Here is a 6000-nt window from a genome sequence, read left to right as displayed (position 1 = left end):
AAGATGGACCTTTGTTGGCAAAGTAGTGTCTCTGCTTCTTAATATGCTGTCTAGGTTGGTCACAACTTTTCTTCCAAGGAGTAAGCATCTTTTAATTTCCTGGCTGCAGTCACCATTTTCAGTGATTTTGGAGCCCCAGAAAATAAAGTCTGACACTGTTTCCCCATCTATCTGCCATGAAATGATGGGACCAGATGCCATGATCTTAGTTTTCTGAATGTTGAGCTTTAAGCCAACTTTTTCACTCTCCTCCTTCACTTTCATCAAGAGGCTTTTTAGTTCCTCTTCACTTTCTGCCATTAAGGGTGGTGTCATCTGCATATCTGAGGTTATTGATATTGCTCCCGGCAATCTTGATTCCAGCTTGTCTTCTTCCAGCCCAGCGTTTCTCATGATGTACTCTGCATATAAGTTAAATAAGCAGGGTGACAATATATACAGCCTTGACGTACTCCTTTTCCTATTTGGAACCAGTCTGTTGTTCCATGTCCAGTTCTAACTGTTGCTTCCTGACCTGCATACAGGTTTCTCAAGAGGCAGGTCAAGTGGTCTGGTATTCCCATCTCTTTCAGAATTTTCCATGGTTTATTGTGATCCACACAGTCAAAGGCTTTGGCATAGTCAATAAAGCAGTAATAGATGTATTTCTGGAACTCTCTTGCTTTTTGGATGATCCAGCAGATGTTGGAAATTTGATCTCTGGTTCCTCTGCCTTTTCTAAAACCAGCTTGAACATCTGGAAGTTCATGGTTCACATATTGCTGAAGCCTGGCTTGTAGAATTTTGAGCATTACTTTACTACCGTGTGAGATGAGTGCAATTGTGTAGTTGTTTGAGCATTCTTTGGCATTGCCTTTCTTTGGCCACTTCAGCATTCTTGCCTTGAGAGTCCCATGAACAGTATAAAAAGGCAAAAAGATAGGACACTGAAGGTTGAACTCCCCAGGTTGGTAGGTGTCCAATATGCTACTGGAGATCAGTGGAGAAGTAACCCCAGAAAGAATGAAGAGACGGAGCCAAAGCAAAAACAACACCCAGTTGTGGATGTGACTGGTAATAGAAGCAAGGTCCGATGCCGTAAAGAGCAATATCGCATAGGAACCTGGAATGTTAGGTCCATGAATCAAGGCAAATTGGAACTGGTCAAACAGGAGATGGCAAGAGTGAACATCAACATTTTAGGAATCAGCGAACTAAAATGGACTGGAATGGGTGAATTTAACTCAGATGACCATTATATCTACTACTATGGGCAAGAATCCCTTAGAAGAAATGAAGTAACCATCATAGTCAACAAAAGAGCCTGAAATGTTTATAGATATATACACACACACACACACACACACACATATATATATATATAAATGTATATATGTTAATTTCAAACTCCTAAATTATTCCTCCTCCCTATTCTCCCCTTTGGTAATCATAAGGTTGATTTTGTGTCTGTGAGTCTCTTTCTGTTTTGTATATAAGTTCATAGCTTTTATTTAAATTTTTTGAAGTTTCAGTCTTATTGAGGTATAATCAACATGACAATTATAAGATATCTAACGTGTGTATTGTGATGATTTGATGCATGTATACAAATGAAAGGGTTTCTGAGTTGTTGTACATGGCAGTATTATCTTTCTCATCACTGAATAAAATTCCACTGTGTGTGTATGTATTATAGGTGCAAACACATTTCGCCTTTAGCCATTCATTCTTTGCTGGGCACTTAGGTTTCCATAGTTTGCCTATTGTGAATAATGATGCCATGAACATGGGGGTGCAGATGTCTCTTTGAGATCCTCTTCTCAGTTTTTGGATATATATGAAGTAATGGAAGTTCTGGGTCATATGATAGTTCTATTTTAATTTTGCTAGAAACTTCCCTACTGTTCTCTGCACTGACTGCACCAATTATATTCCTACCCACAATGCACAAGGGTACCCTTTTGTCTATATGCTCAGCAATACTTGTTATCTCTTGTCTTTTTGATGAGAGACATCCTAACAGGTGAGAGACAATACCTCATTGTAGTTTTAATTTGCGTATTCCTAGTGACTGGTGATGTGGAGTGCTCTTTCTCATATCTGTTACCATTTGTATGTCTTACTTGAAGAAATATCTATCATATCTTTGTCCCATTTTATAATTGAGTTATTATCTTTTTGGTTATTGAGTAATGTAAATGTCATTTATGTTTTGGATGTTAACCCTTTTGGATATGTGGTTTGCAAATATACTCTCTCGTTGCATACGTTGCCCTTTTATTTTGTTAGTTTCCTTTGCTGTGCAGAAGCTTTTAGATTCTTGTAGTCCACTTTTTATTTTGGTTTCCTGTGTTTTGGTATTATATCTAAAAAAATCTTTGCCAGAAACAAAGTCAAGGAACTTGGACTTCTCAGGTGACAAAAGTAGTAAAGAACGCACAGGAGATATAAGAGACACAGGTTTGATCTCTGCGTCGGGACGGTCCCCTGAAAGATGGCAGGGCAACCCACTGCGGTGTTCTTGCGGGGAGAATCCCATGGACAGAGGAGCCTGGTGGGCTACAGTCCGTAGGCTCGCACGGAGTTGGACATGCCTGAAGCAACGTAGCACCACGTAGTATGAAATGAGGAACTGTGTCAGCAGCTTTGTTCTTTCTCAAGATTGCTTAGACTGTTTGAAGTGTTTTGTTATTTTACACCCATTTTAGGGCTTTTCTATTTCTGTAAAAAGTGTCATTGGATTTCTGATAGAGATTGCATTTAATCAGTAGATTGCTTTGGGTGGAATGGTCACTTTTAAACATTAATTCTTAGAATCCATGAGCACAGGGTATCTTTTCATGTATCTGTGCTTCTAAAGATCCAGTTGTTAGCATGGTGATGTTTGGCAGAAATGAACACAATACTGTAAAGTGATCATCCTTCAATTAATAATAAATAAATTTAATTTAAAAAGAAGCAGTTTTTAAATGGGAGCAGGAGTACCTCACCCCCATACCATGATTATACACCCATACTCAACACAGAAGAAACAGGCAAAATTGCCCATCTCCTAGTTTTTCCTGCGTGGAGGCTTAACTGCATACTTTTCCAGCTGATACTTGAGGATCTGGCTTCTAATTACCCTGCTAGGTGCCGACTGCAAGCATTCCCTTTGGTGTACTGACAGGTCTTGGCACACCCTCAAATACTGGGAGCCCCTGAGAACAAAGACTGCGGCTTGGACAATCACAAAGGATTGAGCGAAAACCTAGAGCTTGAACTGGGCTGACTGATAGACTTCATCTCCTACAAGAGAGCAGTCTGTCAAGATTAGGAGACGTGAGTGTCTTACCTAATGTTCAAAAACCAACTTGGAAAGGCAAGGGAAAGGAAGAAATATGGGAATATGTTCCAATCAAAAGAACAAGATAAATCTTTAGAAAATGATCTTAGTGAAAAGGGGGTAGGTGATTTACCAAATAGAGGGTTCATGTAGACAAGCCAAAGAAAGCAGAGGTAGCTATATTTATATCAAAGAAATTAGACTTTAAGCCAAGATGGCAACAAGAGACAAAGAAGGCCATTGTATCATAATAAAGAGGTCAATTTATCAAGATTATATAACAATTATAAATATTTATACACCCAATGTCAGAGTACATAATTATATAAAGCAAATATTAACAGATCTGAAGAGAGATATAGACAACAGTACAGTAATAGGGGACTTCAATACCCCACTTTCAATAATGGTTGATTATCCAGAGAGGAAATCAATAGGGAAAGAGTGGACTTAGGCTAAATGATAGATATAACAAGCACACACAGAACATTCATTCTAACAATAACAGAATACACGTTCTTCACAATGCCCTTTGAACATTTTCTGGGACAGATTAAATGTTACGCCACAAAACAAGTCTTAATAAATTTAAAAAGATTGAAATCATATCAGACATATTTTTTCAAGCACAGCAGTATGAAACTGGAAGCCAACTGCAAGAGGAAAAAGTGAAAATGCACAAATATGTAGAGATTAAACAGCCTGCTCCTTAACAACAAATGGATCAAAAAAAAAAAAATTGTGAGACAAATGAAGTTGGAGACACAACATACCAAACTTATGAGATGCAGCAGAATCAGTTGGAAGACAGAAGTTGGTAGTGATAAATGCATACATTTAGAAAAAGGAAAGATCTCAAACAAATGACCTAGCTTTAGACCTCAAGGAACTAGAAAAAAAAAGAACAAACTAAGCTCATTAGTAGAAGGAAGGAAATAACATAGATCAGAGCAGATCAAAACCACAGCGATATGTTACCTTACACCTGTTAGGATGTCTGTTATCAAAAAGACAAGAGATAAATGGTGGCAAGGATGTGAAAAACTGGGACTCGTGAATTGTAGGTGGGGAAATAAATCAGTGTGACTTCTCTCTGAAGCAGTATGCAGATTCCTCAGAAAATTAAGAATACTGTATGATCCAGCATTCTCACTTCTGTGTGTGTATACATATATTTCCAAAGGAAAGGAAATCATGATCCTGAGGAAGTATTTCTACTTGCATGTTCGTGACAGCATTATTCACAATAGCCAAGGTATGGAAACACCCTAAGTGCCTATGAACCAATGAATGAATAAAGAAAATCCTTCTCCTCTGTCCTTGGACTTCTCCAAGGAAGAACACTGGAGTGGGTAGCCATTCCCTTCTCCAGGGGATCTTCCCAATCCAGGGATCAAACTTCAGGTCTCCTGAATTGCAGTTAGATTCTCTACTGTCTGGGCCACCAGGGAAGCCATTATTCCCATACCCACACTCACACCCCATAACAGCATGCACCTCCACCTCAGCAGGTGAACATTGTCTGGCCACTGCAGAGCATCTGCTTCTCCTTGCCCTTCAGCCTAAGTTGCATTTTTCATTCTAGACATCCTGTTCTGTGTCCTGGTGGGTACCCTCTGGGAATCAGAGAGTAACTCTCATTCCAGGCAGCAGCATTAGCTGCAAGAGTCAGCAGTGAGGTCACTGTGAGTCCCACCCATGACCTGCCAACAGTGTTGATCCAAAAAGAGCATTCTCCATTTTGTGGCCTCCACCACTCTGACTCTTGAGAGTCCCTTGGACTGCAAGGAGATCCAACCAGTTCATCCTAAAGGAGATCAGTCCTGGGTGTTCACTGGAAGGATGGATGTTGAAGCTGAAACTCCAGTACTTTGGCCACCTGATGCGAAGAGCTGACTCATTGGAAAAGACCCTGATGCTGGGAAAGATTGAGGGCAGGAGGAGAAGGGGACGAGGATGAGATGGTTGGATGGCATCACCGACTCGATGGACATGGGTTTGGGTGAACTCTGGGAGTTGATGATAGACAGGGAGGCCTGGCATGCTGTGGTTCATGGGGTTGCAAGGAGTCGGACACGACTGAACTGAACTGAACTGAACCACTCTGCAATGACCTAGAACACACAAACACACACACACACACACACACACACACACACACACACACACATATAAAACTCAGCCTTAAAAAGAAGGAAATTCTGTAGTTTTTAATAATATAGCTGATCCTGGAGGGCATTAAACTATGTAAAATAAGTAAGAGAAAAAAAGATACTGCATGGTTTTATTTATATATGGAATTTAAAAAAAATAGTTGAACTATCAACAGTAGTGGGAGAATTAGGTAGAGGCTGGTAAAAGGATACACACTTTCAGTTTTAAGATGAATATATTGTGAGGGCCTAATACATAACATGGTGACATAGTCAGTAAAACTATATTTTATAATAGAAGTTTGCTAAGAGAGTAGAAGCATTAAGTGTTTTCACAAAAATAAGAGAAAAATTAAATACATGAAGTGATGGGTAATTAAGTTGGTAATGGGAATTCTTTCATAATGTATATGTACCTCAAATTATCACACTGTACACTTTAAATATATTCTAATTTTGTTGATTATACCTCAGTGAAGGGACTTTTTCATCCATTATTGCATCAGTTGCATTTTCTGCCCATTTCTCTCCTTCTGAGATCCT

This window comes from Dama dama, chromosome 18 (genome assembly GCF_033118175.1).
Source record: "Dama dama isolate Ldn47 chromosome 18, ASM3311817v1, whole genome shotgun sequence".
Lineage (NCBI taxonomy): Eukaryota > Metazoa > Chordata > Mammalia > Artiodactyla > Cervidae > Dama > Dama dama.
Note: the sequence above shows the minus strand (reverse complement) of the source record.